Source organism: Pygocentrus nattereri, chromosome 5, assembly GCF_015220715.1.
Source record: "Pygocentrus nattereri isolate fPygNat1 chromosome 5, fPygNat1.pri, whole genome shotgun sequence".
NCBI lineage: Eukaryota > Metazoa > Chordata > Actinopteri > Characiformes > Serrasalmidae > Pygocentrus > Pygocentrus nattereri.
Window position 1 is genome coordinate 18,259,783 of NC_051215.1, and position 22,330 is coordinate 18,282,112.

The 22,330-nt window shown below is 41.8% G+C and overlaps 1 long non-coding RNA gene across 1 annotated transcript; it reads left to right on the forward strand.

The window, feature by feature from the left end:
- Nucleotides 1-15,632: 15,632 nt before the first annotated feature.
- LOC119263475 lies at nucleotides 15,633-17,911 on the forward strand. Its single transcript, XR_005130294.1, has 2 exons — nucleotides 15,633-15,845; nucleotides 16,272-17,911. It is a non-coding gene; the product is annotated as an uncharacterized LOC119263475 (long non-coding RNA).
- Nucleotides 17,912-22,330: the final 4,419 nt, after the last annotated feature.

Below are 22,330 nucleotides of genomic sequence, written 5' to 3' on the forward strand. Positions count from 1 at the left end.
CTAAATTGCTATTATTTTTTCATAACTGATTTGACTCCAGTTATCCTATTTATTTAATTGTGACCATCTGTAAATGATTTTTTATGTTTATTTAGAAAAGTTAGCTGTGAAATGACATGTTGAAAGCTACACTAAACAAAGTGATCAAAATTTTTAATTAATTTCATTTACACCCCAAACTCTCTCTCTGGCATCTCTGTGCTCACGCATTACAGTAAAAGCACACAGTAAACATACGTTATAAAAGGCTGTCTGTACCAAACCCCAGCTAATAGAAATGGCAGCCTATCATATATTTAAGGAGACAAAATAAAGCCTAAATACCTGCTGATGTCTTTATATCTTTGTAATGTTAGCTAAATAATGCTATACCATCAATATATTGGTTAACAATAACTTTCTCATGCTGGCTGTAGTATGTTATGTGTAGGTAACACAGTACAACTTTAATTTCTCATCTACTCACTAATATTGCTGACTATCTTCATTCTTTGTTAAAAACTACTGGAAACACACTCAGAACAATTATGTTCTGCATAGAGTGAAAAAGCACCTTCTGAAATGTAAATGAAAATGAAAACCAAACAGCGAGGGAGGGAGGTGGGGAGAAGTTCTGGGTGACATTTGAACTTCTCAAATGCTCCAACTGGCTCAGCCCAGTCTGTTCCACATGCACAACATGGTGGCTCCAAATGCTGCTCTTTACCAAACAACCCCTCTCCCTGCATTGATAAATGTTAGAAAAACTTATAACCTGAAATAACCATGTGTAGCAGACATCAACAAGGCCAGAAAAGTAGGTCATGACATTTCAAACAACCACACACAGGGATATGGAGCTCTGTGTAGTTTATTTCTGAACACATGAGACATGGGGCAGGATTAGCGCACATGTGCAGACACTCCCCCTCTCTCTCTCGCACGCGCGTGTTCAGCATTCAAAATGCTTTTGGAGATTTTCTAGGAAAACACACAGTACACATGTACTGTGCTGCACCAATTAATGCCCCATCTACAACCAGCAGGGGGGTCACACATAAGAACCATACACTTTGAAATTAGGTGGAAACTCAGATATTTCATGGTAATATTCACTTATCCCTGCACAAAAACTCTTAGTAAAGCTTTACTGAAGTTCATAATAACTGTGCAAAATAATATTCAAATAAAATAAAATTTCTTATTATGGCTACATACTCCCCCCCCCGAACTTCACAAAGCTTGCCCTACAATAGACTGATAGACATTACCCAACACAGGAAGGTGTCAAAAAAAAAGAGTTGATCAGGCTCGTTAATGCGTTCTTGCTAAGGGGGTGTCTTATACACCACCCACTAGTATAACCTGGATGGCTGTTTCTCTTCAATACCAAAAGGTGTATTCATGCTTCTATTCCTAAGCCCTCTATAACAATAAAGATTTTGCAAAATTTCTGGCTGAACTGTGTGCTGCTTTCTGTGTCATGTTTTGAATCAGCCTATTACAGGTCTTATTAGCCTGCCAGCCTGTGTCCAAACCTGAAATAACCATGTGTAGCAGACATCAACAAGGCCAGAAAAGTAGATCAGGACATTTCAAACAACCACACACAGAAATATGGAGCTCTGTGTAGTTTATTTCTGAACACAGCCTGTGTCCAAACCTGAGTCACTATCTTAGTAGCAGGTGGAGCTGCATTACCTATGGACACTGTGCTGGTTCTTTCTGGTTCCTCCTTAATGCTGGATGTTACAACATCAACAGAGCCTGAATCCTGAGTGTCATCTTTGTCCATGAACTTGTGTTGCTGCTCTAGCTCTTCATACTCAGGAGTGCTCAATGGCGTATAGCCAGTGGATTCATGAGCTGTGCAATTAAACACAAAGGTCAGGCTCTGTAGCATTTGTGGCCACTTCTGTTTAGCTCTTGGGGAAAAGGCCCTGATCATGGTGCCCAGCATACAATCAAATTGCTCAGCATGGCCGTTACCCATAGGATGATACACCATAGTCCTTGATTTTTTTTATGCCAGCAATCTGTAGTAACTCTTGGATCAAGTGACTTTCGAAGTTTGAGTCTTGGTCCGCATACATCAGCTCCAGGAAACCATACAAACAGAAGATCTTGTGGTTTTCACAATTTCAAGTAGAGCTCATCTCTCTGGTTCAGGAGACTTACTATATATTGCTTGCAGAGGTTAACAATGCCCCTGTATGTCTTGTTCCATGTGAACCCAAAAAAATCTCTGCCTGCCTTGGTGACCAGCATCATCATGGACACCCTGCAAAAAAGGGTCTTTACAGACACGATACAGTATACAAACTAACATCTTTAATTTGTCGCACTGCTTCAAGGTTTTCAGCATCCTGAAGGTCTTTTCACCCTCTCTCTTGATGGCCTCTTGCCATGCATGACATAGGAAAGAACTTGAGACAAAAAGGATCCTTTTGCTGTTAATCCTGAAGCTCCTTCAGTGACAAAACTGGCAATGTACTTTGACCAGGTGGTAAGACGTTGCTCACATCCTGGGACAGCCACAACCCTACTCTCTCCTTAAGCTCTGTGTTCCACTCTGTTTGACCATCCAAGATCGCTGACACCTCATCACAGGAAAATGAGCAACATGTCAGCTCTTGACAGGAAGACAGGTACTACTAACTTGTATTGTGCACTGACACAGAAAGTGTGCCTCAGACACCAGTCTCTGACTGACATGGCCACGGATGAAGGGTGGCCTACTCAAGGCATCTGCCACCATGTTCTTGCTGCTAGGAATACACTGGATGCTGAAGTTGTATAGAGTCAACCTAGCAACCCACCTCTGTTCACATGCATCATGTTTTGGCTTTGATAAGATGTAGGTTAATGGATTGTTATTCATCCAAACAGTGAAGAGCCAAAAACTCTAAATGATGAGCAAGGAAGTTGCTTTGGGTGCAAGTGAGGGCTTTGCTAGCAAAGACAATGAGCCAGGCCTTTTTCTCACCCTCTGGGGCCTGAGATAACACAACACCCAGACCATACAATGAAGCATCTGTGGACAGGACGAATGACTGATGAAAGTCAGGATGTGCGAGGACTATGGATTCCAGGAGTGCTGATTTCAGCTGTTCAAAAGACTTGCTATGCTCTGTCCTCCAGTCACCAGGACTCAACTTCCTGAAGGCTGCAGATCCCTCTCCATTGATTTCCTTCCCCTTCAGCATGGCAGTCAGACTGAATAGGGGTTTAGCTATGTTAAAGCAATTTGGTATGAACCACTGACAATATATTATCATGCCTAGGAATGCTCTCTGTGATGGACTGACTCCATCTTTCATCATAAAGTTGGCCTCTGTCGTAGCAGTAATAGCTCTAACTTTGTCAGAATCAGTTGCCACTCTGTTGTCATTGACAATATGCCCTAAGAACCTTACACTCCACTGCAACAAATGACACTTCTTGGGAGCTAACTTTAATCCATGGGTGCTTAACCTAGTGAAGACCAGCTCAAGATCATTCAAAGCTTAATCTTCATTGTCCAAATAACAGAGAAGGGTGAGGAAAATACTCCCATCATGAGGGACTTGAAGCTTGCCGGGCTGTTACACAAACCCTGTGGCAACCTGTTAAACTCATAGAGCCCAATGGGAGTCGTGAAGTCAGTGAGCTTCTTATTTTCCTCAGTCATGGCACTGAATATTGTGTTGCCTCCCTGAGCAGCTAAACACTCTGCTTAGTGCGGTAGAGGATGGGCATCTTTCATGGTGTGAATGTTCAGCCACTGGTAATGTACGCAAATGCGTAGGTCCCCGCTTTTCTTCCCCACATGCACTAGTGGTGAAGCCCATTCACTAGAAGCTTTTCGGCTTATTTTGCATTCCTGCATTTCTGACAGAACCTGTCTGAGCTTCTGGTAATGCCCAGGTGGCACACGATGATATGGGAGTCTGAATTGCCGATCATCAGACAAGTGTATGCTATGGAAAAGGTTTTTGGCCTTGCCACAATCTAATTTGTTTTTTGAAAATACACTTTCATGCTTGCATATCAGTTGCACTAACTGTTCCTTCCAATATGCTGATACCTCACATGAGTTAACAGCGAGGTCACCTAGGCCAAGCTGGGTCAATCTCTCATGGAAACTAGGAGCAGGATGTGTATTAGCAACTGTGGAAACATTCAGTTTCTGGCTTCTGTTACTTTGTTACAAGTAGACTGCTGAGGCTTAACAACAAGATCCTCAAGAGCCAAACATGGGAACACATCAGCCACTTTTGAATTCCTCCATAGGGTGACTGGCTTATCACATGGGTTTAAGATCTTGACTGGCACCCATCTATCAGCATTCACTGATTACTGGTTACTACCCTTCCAGCCATGATGCTTTTTTTGCATGTTTGTGCTCTGGGAAGCTTGACGAGGACGGCACTTCCCTCAGAAACTGGTGTAGTTATGGGTAGCTTGGCCCACACAGTGTGTTCCTGCTGGGGTAAAAGTGTGATGGCCTGAATAAGTTTTGCAGTTCCACCCATACTGGGAATCTATTTGCCCTTCCACCTATGCAGGCCGGATAGCATGTTTAAACACTGTTCAATTTCTGGCTCTCCTGAACTTCCAGCCTGGTTGAGAACATGCCAGTAAGTTGGAATTTTCTTAAGATGGCTGAGGATGTACTTAATAACATTAGTGTTGCAAGGATGAACGGCGGTGGAGTGGACAGAGAGATGTAGTGAAGCTTCTTTCCCGTTTTATTTATTTATTTTTTTTCTCTTTTCTAAAACTTTTCATCAAACAAAGCAAATACAGTGCAACAGGCTTCAAGTTTGCCAGGCTAAGTCAAATAAATGACCCTGAACACAACTACTTAAAACAGCCAAGACACAGTACCTTCTCCCAAAGCATCTACATCAAAAAGAACCCCTGCTCTGGAGCCTCTACTGGGCTTTTATACCCGTAGCCCCTCCCCACAGATGAGCCCAATTGCACAAGTAAATCAATCAACTAAATAACAACATTCTAAATGCAAAATAACAACAGAAAAGACTAAACACAAAATACATAAACACCCAAAATAATTTTCACTAAACAAAAATCCCCACTACACATTATCAAATACATTTTCCCCAAACTCAGTAAAACACCCCCGCTAAAATAGTCTGCGCCACCCGGAGCGCACTGACTCCCCCACAATAATTATAGAATGGACCAGTCCCTCGGTTTCGTCCGGGGAAAAGAAAGTGTTGGGCGCGTGTTGAAAATGCGAATGGTGAAATGAAAACAAACAAATGCTACGAAGTGGCGGTAGGCCTCCCTGCCCACTGTAACAAATGCGAACGAGATGCTATGGCGAAGGGTGAAATATGAAATGCTTAAACCGGGTAAACCAAGACAGCAAACGGGATTAAAAATACAGTGCTACTGTCGCAGTAAGTCAGCTGGAGTTTTAAAAATGCCGGCAGATAGCTGCCTCTGCGCCTGTGCGCTTGCGTGAATGACTGGGTGTATGAGAGTGTGTGTGTGATTGGCGTAAGCGTCACGGCTGCTCCGTGACATCACCCCCCCTTCTGAAAATGCCCCCCCGTGGCATCCTAGACAGAAAGTCCGCAGTACAGTTCATCTTCCCTGCTCTGTACAAAACATCAAAGTCAAAAGGCTGTATCGCCAAGAACCACCTGGTGATCCTGGCATTAGTGTCCCGCATACTCCCCAACCAAGACAAAGCTCTGTGGTCAGTTTCAAGCACAAATTTACGCCCCAACAAATAGTACTTGAAAGAGTCCAGTGCCCATTTAATAGCAAGGCACTCCTTTTCCACAGTCGAGTAATTCTGCTCCCGGGGTAGCAGCTTACGGCTAATGTAAGCCACTGGCCGCAGGTGTTCGTTGTCCCCCTGCAGGAGGACCGCACCCAAGCCTCGCTCCGACGCATCTGTCTGAACAGTGAATGGTCTTTCAAAGTCTGGACTGAGGAGCACAGGCTCTTGGCATAAAGTATCCTTCAAGTCCTGGAATGCCCTCTCGCACTCCTCAGACCACTGAACCTTGTTGGGTTGGTTCTTGCGGGTCAGCTCCGTCAGCACAGACGCCTTCTCTGAAAAGTTCGGTATGAAGCGCCTGTACCATCCCACCAGACCCAAGAACGACCGCACCTGCTTCTTGGTAGTTGGTCGCTCAGCTGACATGATTGCTTCCACCTTCCCCACCTGAGGACGGATAACACCTCTGCCCAAAATGTAGCCCAGGTAGGAGATCTCCTCCCTGGCCAAAGCACACTTATCTGGGTGGATGGTGAGGCCCGCATCCTTAATCACGGAGAGGACCTGCCGCAGATGTTGAAGGTGCTCCTCCCAGGTGGCGCTGTAAATCACGATGTCATCAAGGTAGGCGGCGGCAAAACACTCTGCCCCCCTGAGAATTCTATCCATCAGTCGCTGGAAGCTCGCTGGCGCCCCATGCAAGCCAAAGGGAAGAACAGTGAACTGGAAATGCCCGAATGGTGTTCTAAATGCAGTAAGCTCTTTGCTACCCTCCGCCAGTGGCACCTGCCAATAACCCTTGCACAAGTCAAGCGTGCTTAGGTATCTGGCCTTGCCCAGGCGCTCAATGAGGTCGTCAACCCTTGGCATGGGGTACGGGTCAAACTTTGCCTGCAGGTTGACCTTGCGAAAGTCCAAGCAGAATCTCAGGCTGCCATCTTTCTTGGGGATCAGGATGACTGGGCTGCTCCACTCACTGAAGGACGGCTCGATGACCCCCAGCTGAAGCATCATATCCAGCTCCTCTTTCATGACCGGCAGCAGTTGCTCCGGCACCCTGTAACAAGGCTGCCGCACGGGATTATCATTCTTGAGCACCACCCGGTGCTCCACCAGCTCAGTCCACCCTGGTCGCTGAGTGAAGAGGCCCTCTGGCAAGATATTGTAGAGGTCACGCTGACGCTCCCCTGGCAGGTGGCTGACATCCAGCTGGCTCTCCTCCTCTTGGCCAGGCAGATACTGTTCGCTGTACTCTTCCTCCTCTTTGACTGCTCGAATGAACAGCGCTGATGCCTCCTGCTGTGGCTCTGACTGTAGTTCTGGCTCCACCCACTCTGTCCACCGCTTCAACATGTTGACATGGAAGACTTGATGTTTCTTTCGACGATCGGGCATGTTGATCTCATAGGTCACCTTTCCCATCTTGCGCGTCACGGTGTAGGGCCCCTGCCATTTCGCCAACAGCTTATTACCTGAGCTGGGCAACAACAGCAGGACCCAGTCACCAGGCTGGAAGCTGCGCGTGCGGGCAGACCGGTCATACCATGCCTTCTGTCGATCTTGGGACTTGCGGAGATTTTCTTGAGCCATGACAGTCACAGCAGTCAGCTTCTCCCTCATCTTCAAGACGTAGGAGATGATGTCCGTCTGCTCTGATGTCTCACCTGCCCAGGTCTCCTTCAGCACATCCAGTGGGCCCCGCACCTGGTGTCCGTACAGCAGTTTGAAAGGAGAGAACCCTGTTGACTCTTGCGGGACCTCTCTGTACGCGAACAACAGGTAGGGTAGCCACTGGTCCCACTCTTTTCCACTGTCATCCACAAACCGTCTGAGCATGTTCAGTAGGGTCTGATTGAACCGCTCAACGAGTCCATCCGTCTGTGGGTGATAGGGGGTGGTTCTAATGCGCTTTATCCCTAACAGGTCATAAACTTGCTTCAGTATTCTACTCATGAAGTTGGGGCCCTGGTCAGTTAACACCTCACGGGGAATCCCTACTCTAGAAAATAGCTGGAGTAGGCAAGAAGCAACTTGTTTGGCAGTGACCACCTTTAGAGGAAAGGCCTCGGGGTACCTGGTAGCGTAGTCACAGATTACTAAAATGAAGCGGTTCCCTGACCTACTCTTTTCCAGGGGACCAATGACATCTACCCCTATCCTCTCAAATGGAGTGTCAACAACAGGGAGTGGCACTAATGGGGCACGTGCAAAACCTTTCCCTCCCGCTAGTTGACATTGGGGACATGATCTGCAGTAATCTTTCACTTGTGAAAACATTCCGGGCCAATAAAAGTGTCTACTAATACGTTGCAGTGTTTTCATGTGAGCTAGATGACCTGCCCATGGGATTGTGTGGCCTAGCTCCAAAACTTGCTGTCTGTACTGCTCTGGCACAACAAGCTGCAAACCATCTTCACTCTGTCTGCACAAGATGTTATTCTGCAGGATAAAAACTTCCTTACCAAGAGATGGGACAAAACAAGAACCTTCTTCTGCCTTCTTAAACAGTCTGGCTAGTGTTGGGTCTGTACGCTGCAATACAGCAACATCACCAGAAAAGTGCACATCAGCCTCAGATAGGCTAGGGGGATCAACATCAGACTCATTCTGTAGGCTTGACTGGTCTACAATGTCTAGCACTGTCTGTCTACGCTTGGCACATCTCTGCTCACGGGTGCATGCTGTCTCACCTAGGACATCCTCACCATAAAACGGAAAATCAGCCATGTCAATGGTTTCAGCCTTAGCCATAGCTCTTGTCACTACACAGCTTAAAGCAGTTTTCCCTACCAGATCTGACAATACTGGGAGGTCTCGACCTAACAGCATTGGGTATGGCAGTTTGGGGACCAGCCCCACCTTGAGTAAATACGTCTGACCACATACTCTGACATACACATCTGCTGTACTATGCTCACTTGTATCACCATGAACACAACAGATAGTCAACCTATCATTGTCATTTCTGAACTCAAGGGGCACTAAATCTGCCTGAACCAATGTCTGCGCACATCCTGTGTCAACTAGGGCCGTGGTGGACTTCCCATTAAGCTCTATGACAACAACAGGATCTCTGCTCTGCTGGGTCTTAACAGATGGGCTAGGGTTGGAAACATAGCATAGGTGGGAATGCTTGGGCTTTCTGAGGGGGCAAGCGGGGCTCTTGTGACCTTCCCTACCACAGTTAAAGCATGATACCCCTTGGAGCGGCACTTTGCTTTGGGGAGGGGGTGGGGTGTTCCTACTGTAGTTAGGGGGCGCACCAGAACCACGTCCACTACCAACACCATCAGACTTACCCCAGGGTTGACGGTCCAGCACTCCAGCGTAGCGGTACCTCTTGGAGCCTTTGTGTGCGGCGACGAAGTTCTCCACTAGGGTGGCGGCCTCTGCTGCTGTCATCGGATTGTGTTCTTTGACCCAGGTCCTCACCTCCGGATAGAGAACACGCATGTATTGTTCCAGCACCATGGTTTCCATGAGGGCGTCTTTGCTACTGGTGTCATACTTCACCCATTTACAAAACAGGTCTTTTAGGCTGATGTACAATTCTTGTGGCGTTTCATCTTGGCTGGTGTCCATTGCTCTGAATTGTGAGCGGTAAGTGTCTGCGTTTATTTCATATTTTTTCAGAAAGGCTTCCTTCAGTTTTTCAAAATCCATGTTATTTCCAGGGTCCATCGCAATGAAGGCGCTCCTGGCTTTGCCTGTTAAAAGTGGTATCAAGTGGATTGCCCAGTCCTCCTTGGGCCACTTACAGGCTACTGCCAGCTTCTCGAATGTCATCAGGTAATGGTCGATGTTGTCGGCCTCTTCCAGCTTTCCAGCATCTTTAGCTGGTATGACGTCCTACCCCCTCTGGTGGTGTCTGCAGCCGGTTCAGGTGTTGCACTGCGAGAAGGGGCAGGAGAACTCCCCCTCTCTCTCACGGTCTCCACATCCAGCTGGAGCTGTGTCACCTGGTGAGTAAGGACGGAATACTGCTGGGCTTGCCGTGCAGACTCTTTCTCCAGTTTCTCGTCTCTGGCTCGTTGCACCGTCATGAAGGACTCAAACAGTCTTGCCAGCCGGTCCAGGGAAGACTCATCTCTCAGCTCTGCATTGGCTGTGGCTCCTGCTGCGGCTATCGCCTCTACACCACCCCCGACTGCTGCTGACGCCGCTGCCTCTACATTGGTTTTGCTGTTTGCCTTCCTGGTCGCCATCTTTGTCTTCATCTCTGCCACTCCATATCCCACTTCTGACACCACATGTTGCAAGGATGAACGGCGGTGGAGTGGACAGAGAGATGTAGTGAAGCTTCTTTCCCGTTTTATTTATTTATTTTTTTTCTCTTTTCTAAAACTTTTCATCAAACAAAGCAAATACAGTGCAACAGGCTTCAAGTTTGCCAGGCTAAGTCAAATAAATGACCCTGAACACAACTACTTAAAACAGCCAAGACACAGTACCTTCTCCCAAAGCATCTACATCAAAAAGAACCCCTGCTCTGGAGCCTCTACTGGGCTTTTATACCCGTAGCCCCTCCCCACAGATGAGCCCAATTGCACAAGTAAATCAATCAACTAAATAACAACATTCTAAATGCAAAATAACAACAGAAAAGACTAAACACAAAATACATAAACACCCAAAATAATTTTCACTAAACAAAAATCCCCACTACACATTATCAAATACATTTTCCCCAAACTCAGTAAAACACCCCCGCTAAAATAGTCTGCGCCACCCGGAGCGCACTGACTCCCCCACAATAATTATAGAATGGACCAGTCCCTCGGTTTCGTCCGGGGAAAAGAAAGTGTTGGGCGCGTGTTGAAAATGCGAATGGTGAAATGAAAACAAACAAATGCTACGAAGTGGCGGTAGGCCTCCCTGCCCACTGTAACAAATGCGAACGAGATGCTATGGCGAAGGGTGAAATATGAAATGCTTAAACCGGGTAAACCAAGACAGCAAACGGGATTAAAAATACAGTGCTACTGTCGCAGTAAGTCAGCTGGAGTTTTAAAAATGCCGGCAGATAGCTGCCTCTGCGCCTGTGCGCTTGCGTGAATGACTGGGTGTATGAGAGTGTGTGTGTGATTGGCGTAAGCGTCACGGCTGCTCCGTGACAATTAGTGCCCAGAATAACCTGATCATGCTGACCAGGAACAACAAACGTAGGCATACTGACTGTATGGCTTGAAGAAATCAAACCCTCTTGATCCAGGGGACTCAGTCTGTTGTTTGGACAAGTGAAGTTTATTTGTTGTGCGGGCAGGTCTTAGACATCCAGCTAGCCCATAAGACATTGGGCTAACACAGTTATAAAGCTGGACTGATGCCAATATTAGACCCAGCTTATACAACACAAGTAACATGTGTGACAAACATAACCATATATGGGTAAACATGAAATAGGCAGCCTAAAATACAACTTCAGCACATGCACACAGATACAGCACATACAACAATAAATTCCTTCAGGCCATACACTTCCATTTCTATTTGGTAGATGCATTTTCGAAACTGAACTCCACCACAGCCTCCAATCATGATGTCTGAACATGTGTCACTGAATGACACATGACTGAAAGTCCAACACCTGAGCTCTTGAGCTTTTGTTCTACTTCTTCGTTCATGGACTATTAAACAAGGCTCACAGGAGGACCCCTTTTCCCCAAACATCAGTGTAAAATAAACTGTCAGCTTTTTCTAGCTTCATCACATTTTGAAACAAAACCTCACTTCTGTCAGATGCACTCTTCATAGAGTGATGCACTTGAAGAGTGATCTTCATTACAGAGGGTTTGAACTTTATTACTCACACTGTCCCCTCTTGAATGTGAATGATCTAGTTTCCCTGATTGTGTGGAGTGGCATTTGGCTGGGGAATAGGTGAAGCTGTCCCTGCACTGATGTCACAAATCAAAACATATCAGATATCGTTTCTCTCTCATGCTATGAGGGCAGGTGGAATGTAATGTGTCACTGCAAACATGACAGGCATCGTGTGGGGTCTCAACATGCAAGGAGCTTTGTGCGACTGACTTTCCCTTTTATGTTCATCTATGGCCTTGTGAACATCTTCAAATGACCACTAAGTCATGGGCTTACACTTGAACACACTGGACAATGTCCTTAGTGTGGCAGATGGTTTCTTGTTCACTTATTCTCATTTAATACTACTGGTATGGGTTAATATTGGGACGTCACTGTGACCCTATAAAAAGGAGGGCTTAGGGAGTCCTCTGCCCTGCTTGCCCCTCCCCCCCTCTTTTTGCCGGTGAATTTGACCTTCCGGTCGGTTTGGCCCGTGGGTTGCTGCGTGGTTTGACGTGGTGCAGTGAGGCACAACTGCAACAATTGGCATGTTTTATTCAAGTCAGTGATTGCAGTGTTGGTGTGGTGCTGTGGTCCAAGGCCTCCATTTAGTTTTTACTCTGCCTCTTCATTGCTTTGTTGCCTTACATCTCCACTATTTTGCTGTTTCACGGCTTTACCTCAGAATTGTCCCGCAGCTGCTGCTCCTATTCTTTGATCGATGTCGCGCTTCATATCATTGATGTGGGCCGAGTAAATCTCGGGTAAGGGAGGTTAATGTCCCTCTGCTGCTCCTTCTTCTGTGGTGCTGCTGTTTTTCTTATGTTTTTGGTTTCGTTTTTTTTCTCCTCTGCTCCATATTTTGGGGAAGCGGTATATCTTTTTAAGCTGCTACTTGAAGACTAGTTGTTAATTTGCTATTCCCTTGGTTATTTATTTGTTTTTGGGTAGTTGTTTGTTTACTATTTTTTTTTTGTATTTTTTTTGCCCAGACGCGGGTTATCTCCTTTGGAGATTTCCGGGTTTTTTTTGTGTTAAGGTTATTTATTTATTTTTTTGACTCTTGTGTTGGGTTTTTTTTTTGTTTCTATTTTTCGAAATTCGTTAGATTATATTTTTGTTAATATTTTGGGCTTAGTTTAGTTAATTATTTCTTTATTTATGTGTGTATTTTTTTATTAGTTTAATTATTCTTTATTTTTTTTGAAGCGCAGGCCTTATTTTGGTTTGGCTTGTAGCTCTTATTTGTATCGTTTTTCCTACTATTTAATTTTATTTTTATGTGAGTGGTTTATTTGGGTATGTTTTCAGTTTTGGGTTTGTTTATTTAGTTATTCTGTTTTCTTGTGACTCTAATTGGTTTTGTTTTTTTTTGTTTAGGAATCTCTCTATGCTTTTTCTTTTTCAATAAATTGCGGTGGTAGCTAACTTTCTAGTTTCCAGTCCCTAATATGGGATCATTTTCCATGCTCTTTTAGACAAGCGTTGATTTAATTTAACAGCTGCAGCTAAGTATTTTTATAGTTTTAGATAGTTATTTGAGTTTTTGAAATGAATGTTGACATGAAATAAAAGTATTTTCTGAAAAGAAAAACTGACTTGTGGAAAACATGTCTCTGTCTTAAACAAAGGAACCTGAGTTTTTCTTGTGGCTAGAATTACTAATTATTTCCCGAGGTGAAATTCCTTGGGTGGCGTAGTCGATGATTAAAGGGTAATTTTATATAACCCTATTTTAGTGTGCATTATCCCTTTTGTAATGAACGTCACATTAGCTCTACCCAACATGTGACTTAGATTTGTATTTGCCTTTTCTGTGTCAGGGCAGCTACTCTTACTCCATAGCATCCATACACTCCTGGACAGTATACTTGACATTCTCATCTCCCCTGAACATGGGTGGCTGTTTAATATCTGACCTATTAAATTGACTTTAGAAAGGAGTTGTGTTGGGAGTTTCAGTGCCATCCTTACTTGATGATTCTATAGATGTAGGGGTAATTGGGCTTTGACTGGATAGTATTCGGCTCACAATAGTCTCACTGATCTGGCTTCCAAGTTCCCCTATCAACTCACATAACTGCAGTGTGATGTTGTCGCTACCCTCAGCAGGGGTTGAACACATAGACTTCACTGACACATTATAAGGGCTGTTTTCTTGGCCTAATGAGCTTCCTTGAAATAAGGGAAGCATTTTTGGTTTGGCCCCCAAACCGCTGTCTACTCTACGTAGTGCTCTACCCCTTCCGATTAATGGAGATAATCAAATGTATCCTCCCGTCTACCAGCCATAGTTGTGACAGAATGAAATCAAACATAAAATAAAGCTGTTGAAAAAACACACACACAATAAGTTCTCCATAAAATGTAAAGTTAAATGAGAAACTGTCCAACAACTGTCACTCTAATGTCTGCTGCTTGGATCTTCTGATCTCGGAAACAATGCCTCTGGCATCACAAACTCACTGCTTGACCCCGGCAATTGGTGGCAGATGACCAGAGAGATCTGAGTTTGTCACAGCACCAGTTTTGTGTAGCAGATATCAACAAGGCCAGAAAGGTAAATCAGGACAGTTCAAACAACAGAGTTCTGTGTAGGTTATTTCTGAACACATGAGACGTGGGGTAGGATTAGTGCACATGTGCAGACGCACTCTCTCTCTGTCTCTCTCTTGCCCATTCAGCATTCACAATGCTTTTGGAGATTTTCAGGGAAAACAGTACACAAGCACTGTGTTGCACTAGTTAATGCTCAACCTACAACCAACAAGGGGGGAACCATATAAGACCATACAAATTGACATGAGTTGGAAACTCAGATAATTCACAGTAATATTCACTTATCACTCCACAAAAACTTTTAGTAAAGCTTTAGTGAAGTTCACAGTAACTGTGCAAAATAATATTCAAATAAAATAAAATTGATAAAACTCAGTAATTATGATAATTTAATATAAAAATCAGTATTATTATGGCTACACATGCCAACATTAAATGTTACAAGACTTATTGGAATGTGTGGCTCATGTAGATCACAAACAAATAAATAAATGGGGTTTTTGATATTTTTGGAATGATGCATACTTTTATATATTTTTCTTGTTTTGATGGACATTTTAGGAATAAGAGATAGACCTTGAATTGACATCTTAAGAGAGCAACTTCAGCTGTCAGCTGGGCAGGTGTTCAAGGTCAAGGCTATAGCAAAGATCCTTGAATGTTCTTTGTCATACCTTTATTACAGACTGCACGCTATGAATGTAGCATGTATGAAGGCTTCATCAACAGTAGCCCAGAGCTGTTTGTGAAGTACAGTATGCTTATGCTTTAGATATAAGAAAACCATATCACCATTACAAGTGTTTTATTATTGTTATTATTATTATTATTATTAATGACGCCTCCTTTATTAAGTGCCAACAAGTCAGTCTCAACTACTGGAGATTGTCCTTCTCTAGAGTATTTGTTAATGATTCCTCAGATTATATATATCCATTTTATTGCTCTCTTTGCAATGAATTGGAATGCAATCTTATTGTTCATCTTATTGCAATAAAATAAGAGAACTTAATTTTGGTTGTTTGGGCTTTGCATGAGAGACTTGATTTGTTTGTTGTCTTCAGAAGTGTCATTGGGAAATGCTCAGCTCTTTGGACAAAAACCAGCCACTAATCTGTAGCCTCAGATCTAGTTGAGGAAGTGGCCAAAAGAAAGCTCATTGTACCCACTGCAACAAAATGGAACTCATTCTATAATACCCTGTCCCACATTATTGTGAACTCTTATTTTCTCTCTAATGGGGGTAAAATGCATCACAGAAAAGGAATATCAGTTACTAAGGGAATACTATAATATAGTATAATAATATAATATAATATAATAATAAACTTTTCAGGACGACAGTGGGACTACCTGACGCGATTGTACAGGTAAGGACATGGCGTACGACAAATCCACCTTTTTATTAAGAACTTTGTTAAGCATATTTTTGCATTTCCTTTTGACAGTCTATCAAAGTGTTTTTCTCCTCTGTACTTGACAGTAAAGATGCTGTAACTGCCTACAATAGCAGTGCATATTTTCATGTAGTACACCTTTCATTTTAGTTCATACCGCCAAGGACATTAAGAATGTAGGCGGAACTATATGTCTGCAAAGGTTTCCGGGGGGACCCATTATATGCACGGATATATACAAGTAGTAGAAAGTTCGGTTGTCACAGCTTTCTGAAGTTATGGCCAAGTGTTAAAAGGTGTTTAATCTGTTCAAGAAACACTCCAAAGGAAGCTATTCCCTCCCTGTGTTATTTAATGCAGCCAATGAGGTTTGTGTTCTGTTTCTATATGTTATTTGGTATAAGTGAAGTTGAAATATTGCATTGCTGCTAATGTTGCTAATAGGCACATAGCTAAACCTTCATGTAAACCTTAAGTTAAACCGTTTCTAATACAAATGGATATTTGTATGCAATTTCGTCATATATGTTGAACTAAGGATATATTAATGTGGTTTAAAACGAAGTTAAAGGTTCATATTGAACAAGGACAAACATTGACAAGGACAAAGAGCTAATTCATAATGAATAAATAACCATTGTTAGTTCTACAACACAAGAAATATTTCTTTGTATAAGTTTACATTTATTTTATAGTTAAAGGGTATTATATTGGAGTTTAAATAAGCCATTTATGCACAATTGTACATTTGTTTTTATCTTATTGGTTTTTGCTTGTGTAATTCTGTATTACAGTTCTCACGTTTAGGAATAAATCCTAATCAGTGATGTTAAGAACAGTTGTGCTGTCATCATTATATCAGAGGGAGGCACAGATGCCCTTCTGGCAGCTGTTACTTTGCCCAAGTTCAAGCTGCACTGGCTTAGAAGATGATGAGAGGAGAGTGTTGTGACAAGTCTTCTCATGAGCCCATGGTGAGGCCTGCAGAACTCCTTTCATCTCGAGTCAGGATGACTTTTTTTATATGAAGAGGAAGCTATTTTTTTACTGTGAAGACAATGAAGTAATGGAGTACTTGAAATCAAGTGGAGCAGAGATGGATGTTCTTAAGCCACTAATCCAGAGTAAAGAAAATCTTATTGAAATACAACACCATAGTGCACATGTGGAAAGACTTTTCAGTCTATGCAGTCTTGTGCTGACCCCAATAAGAAATAGTCCTCCAAACGATTTGACAAGCTTTTGTTACTGAGATATAACCACTATTTTAGAAATGAGTGAACAAAAACGTATTCCTCAGCAATGGCTTCTGAGTAAAGATTTAGGCAGTTCCATGTAAAGAGATTTAAAAAAGGCCCCTTGAAGATTTTGTAACTTTAATTTATGACCATTATTTTGTTTTGTTTGTTAATTCAATTTTTATTCTTGCCTGTCCACATACTTAAAATGTGGATTTTGTTTTGTTGGACCACTGAAGAAGCTTTTATTGCACTATATTTTTGTATTGCTTAAATACATACGGACTTGTTCAGAGAGAATAGTAGTGAAATATATTTTGTACATGTTTAATGTTAATTCTATTACTGCTACATTTTGTTCCTTATTAAACTATGAAAAGGACTATTGTCTATCAGGTTTTTACTTTCCAGATATGTTTGTAGATGATTGATTGATTCCAGTATATTTTGTATGGGTTTTAGAATGTAACTTAAAAGTAAATTAATGCGGTTTCAGATTACATTTTCCAGAAGGTAATGAGTAAAGTAATCCCACTGCAATTTTAGTTAAGTAATGAGTAATTGGCAATGGTTTACTTTTTTAGTAGCTACCTCAATACTGCTAGTATTTAACTTCCACCCCACCGTATGAAAAATCATGCTTAAAAGCCTTTTACTCTAATTCAACAATGTTGGATGAATTGGCATTAGGAGGAGGGTTTTTACAATTGATGATTTTGTTTAATGTTATCTGTTGCTAACTTTATTCAGTATCCTAACCTAATCTATTACCTGTTAACATTACCTGGATCTACTAATTTAGTGGGGAATAATTCACTAACATGTGAATGTGCATGTTAATTGTCATGTAGCTCTCTGGCTCAGACTCCATTTCCCCAAAACCTGTCAGAGATCACATGACTCATCCTCCTATCACCATTTACAATCACCAGAGTACTGATATATTGCACCCGTTTTCTGTGTCATATGACCTGTTTAGTTTAAAAAAGTGCACAGGCCTTAGCTTAGCCTAGTTGCGAGGTATTGCTTTTCTTTATAGAGCTACTAAGTGTTTCTTGAGTGTTATTGTTATTGCTCTTTTGGTGTTCGTTATGTTTGTGTTCTTTTGTCTTTTTGCCTATTTGGATTTGATCCACACATGGTCACCAACTATGATTTTGGTTAAGCCCTTTTCAATTAAACCCTCATTTCTTGTTTGTTTTTGTGTTTTTTTATTGTGAGTGCCTGATTGGGTCTGTCAAATTACCTTAATTTGACTCATGTGCTGATATATAATCTGATTCTTTAAATGATCTATTCTGCTGCCACTTCACTGCTAGTTTTTCTGGGAAATATTGAAAGGGGTTCATGATCCACCATTGCTATAAACAAAAATGCCAGTTAGATCTCTGCATCCCGGGTGACTGGTAGAAGTGGCAGCTGTTTATTAGCAACTGCCACTTCAGTGTTACTCCACCACCAATTTACCAGCAACGTTTTTAGCATCCGACACTGCACCTGAAACATTTAGCTATGTTAGCCATGTTGTTTTGATTTTGTACCAAAATTACACTCTTAAAATGTGTTTTAAAAAACACTTTCTCCAACTTGTGTTCAATTAGTGATGACAATTTTTTGTCACTTTAAAACAAAATATGTTATATACCAAGCTATGGATAACACATTTTGGGGTGCTTTTAACACAAACTGTTTAAATCACCATCAGGATGTAATGAGTAATATTAAACTGTCTGTACTGAATTAAGATGACTACATATTAGCGTTAGATCTTGAAAGAAATTGTGTATCGTGAATTGTTTCAGACAGAGAAGTGTCCACTGCAGTCCTGAAGATGAACCACTTTGCTTTATGATTATTAGGTAGACCTACTCAATTGATTGTTAACACAAATAGCTAATCAGCCAGTCACATGGCTGCAACTCATGTAGAGTCATGCAGAGGTGGTCAAGACAACTTGGTCAACAAGTGCAAACTGAGCTTATGCGATAGGGAAGACTAGTGTAGTTAGTTTTTTTTCTTCTTCTTTTCGTTGTGCTGCTAGGTGAGGAATCCAATCAAGGAGCTAGGGTAGTTTTTGCTTGTTTGTTTTGATCATTTCTTTCCTTTGGCGCTGTCCAGGTCCAGAATTCCATTTTTTTTTTACAGCAAGCATATATTCTTTTTGCCTGTAAATATTGTACATATTATTGATTGATGTTGGGGAGGGGAGGGGTCTCGCTCAAGTCATAGTCTGAGTGGAGTATAATAAATGAGACAAAAAAAACCTACTGAAAAAGATGAAACCGTGAAAAAGATGGGCTACAGCAGCAGAAGATCACGCAGAGCGCCACTCCTGTCAGCTAAGAACAGGAAATTGAGACTACAGTTTGCACGGGCTCACTGAAATTGGACAATAGAAAATTGGAAAAATGTTGCCTGGTCTGACGAGTCTCAATTTTAGCTGCAACATTCAGATGGTAGTCAGAATTTGGCGTAAACAACATGAAAGCATGGATCCGTCCTTCGTTGTATCAATGGTTCAGGCTGGTGGTGGTGGTGTATGGTGTGGGGGATATTTTCTTGCCACTGTGAACTGTCACAGCCTACATGAGTATTGATGCTGACCACCTCCATCCCTTTATGACCACAGTGTACCCATCTTCTGATGGCTACTTCCAGCAGGATAATGCACCATGTCACAAAGCTGATATCATCTCAAACTGGTTTCTTGAACATGACAATGACTTCACTGTACTCCAATGGCCTCCACAGTCACCAGATCTAAATCCAATAGAGCACCTTTGGGATGTGGTGGAACGGGAGATTTGCATCATAGATGTGCAGCTGATAAATCTGCAGGAACTGCATGATGCTATCATGTCAATATGGACCAAAATCTCTGAGGAATGTTTCCAACACGTTGCTGAAGGTATGCCACGAAGAGTTAAGGCAGTTCTGAAGGCAAAAGGGGGTCCAACCTTTTACTAGCAAGCTGTACCTAATAAAGTGGCCGGTGTGTGTGTGTGTGTGTGTGTGTGTGTGTGTGTGTGTGTATATATATATATATATATATATATATATATATATATATATATATATAGCCTGCAACCTCTGTTCTAGTTCATCCACATTCAAAAGCATGCAATGACAACACACAATTCTATACGTGTTAATTTCCAGTTTTCCTTTTATACCATTTTGCCATTCTTTAAGTGAAACCAAATAACTATATACATTAAAATCTGAGAAGATGCCTGGGGTAAAAAATATATAAAAGATAAATAAGTAAAATAACATAAACTGTCTGGAAAAAAGGGAAGTACTCACTCACATTGTATCTCTACAAACTCTGACCTTAAGGACTTCATATAGTGGACCAATTTTAACCATAATTTTATAAATGATCTAATAGAAAAAGTAATGTTTTCCATTACATATATTTCATTGACTAGGTTTATCCAGTCATCCACTTTGGGAGGTCAGGAGACAGTCACATCCTTATTACAGCTTTTTTACTTGCAATTAATAGAATGTCCCATAAATATTTGTCTGATCTTGTTATATCAAAATTTAGCACCTCTGGGAAAAGTGTGTCAAAATTGAAACTCTATTCTGATAGAGAATAGATATTCTAAACTAATACTATTCTAAACTATACCATTCTGCCCCTCCAACTGAGAGATAAGCTGGTGAGGATGCAAGTGGTCTCCTGGATTACTGACTACATCCCTGGCAGACCTCAGTATGTCATGCTGAAGGACTGTACATTAGAGATTGTAGTCAGCAGCACAGGAGCACCACAATGCAGAGGTTTTCTGATGACAAGGGGTTGTCATCACCACCTATCTCAGAGCAAGAGCTTTTGCCCAGGGTCTGGACATTTATAAGTAACTCTATTACTATCTATACTATTTGTCCTAATAATTGTCTATAATCCAACATCTTCAAAAAGAATTAAAAGAATCAAAGAGTATTAACAAAAATGAAAAAGAATAAAAAGGAATGAAAAAGACTTCAGCCACTGAGTTCTCTCTTCCTGATAAAGGCCTTCCCTTTATCAAGCATCAAATGGCAAGATGGTTCCCAGTCAACCAAAAAGCACATAACATCTCAAAATATCCCTTTTTATCTCCCTCTGGGGTGATGAGGTAATCTCCCCACCCCATTTACACAATTGCATACCATTAGTGACCATTATATTCAAACGTTACATCTTTTTTGGTAACCTTTAAAACCAAATGTGTATGATTTTAAAAAACCCAGTTGCTGGTCTCTCCTTACAGGGCACTCTTGTGCAACTCTCCAAAGGGCCATCTCACACAACCCTCCATATACATATAAGAGTGTACCCCAGCTATAACTTAAACCAGAGGTCCTTACTTAAACTTCCAGTTTAAGTCCAGTTATAGAAAATTTCTGCAAGCAAAGGTCCAGGATATCATAATTATGATTCAGTGGCATAAAATGTATATTGAAGTAGCCTAGTATTTATATCAATAGCAAGTCAGTAGTTAGCAACTGAATGTCAAATCAAATAAAGTACAATTTACTAATATTTCAACAATATTTATTGTCAATTTTCACACTGAACTGGAACAAAAACAAATACTCCAACTAAATGTTCTTTTCTCAGTTCAAGTAAAAACAAGGGCTGCATCTAAAAAATAAAACACAACGCTTATGAAAAAAAAGTGCAGCTTAAAGTGCTTAATTTTAGAAAAACTAAATCTCCTTTATGGCCAGGGAGATGTCCTCTCCTCTTATCATTGCTGTCGGAACAAAACCTTGTATCTCCAAAATGGTAACTTTACAGGAGAAGGAAAAAACCTACTTTGCTTTTAAAGTAAGTCGGTGGAACCAGAATCTTATGCAAGTCGTTTTTAGCCATTGCTGTTTGTCCATTCATCATGAAATTTACAGACAATATAAAGTACAAAAGGTACTTTCAAATTATATCAAAAAATGAAAAACGTCAAAAATGAAGATACAAAGTTTTGTTCCAATAGAATATACTGGTTTGTAGGGTGGTAACACCTAAAATGTCTTCACAGGACTCTTTTCTTGTTGATGAACCTTATATAAACTAACAGCTGAGCATTGTGTACCATGTGTAAGTTTAGCTGTAGATGAGTCATAGTGCCTTATGAATTGCTTCAGCCAGCTGTGCTAGCACAGCTTGTATTAATATTTCACTTTTCTTTGTGGTTGATGATGCTGACAGTGGTATTTGCTTGATTTTTTCCACGAGTCTTCTTTTTGTTTTCCTTCAAGGGTTCAGCTATCGCACTCATGCACTCCTTGACAATCCCTCTGTCAGTAAATGGTTTTAAATGTTGACCCAAAACCCAAGCAACTTTTAAGGGAACATTTGTTAGGATTCTGGTGGACCGATCAAATTGGGGTATTAAATTAGTTATTTTCCCTGACCTCAGTTCGGACTTGAGTGGGTATGTTTGCTCAAACGATTTGTGCTTTGTCACATCACTGCTTTTAATAATCACCACGGTCTCGGAACATATTGGAGAGACATGCTGGTTTCGAACTGCCCGTGGGAAGAATAAACAGGTATGATTCTGTCGATTGTTGGTTAAAAGCTCTGTTTTCGTTGTCCCCTTTTCCCTTTTCAGAGTACGCCA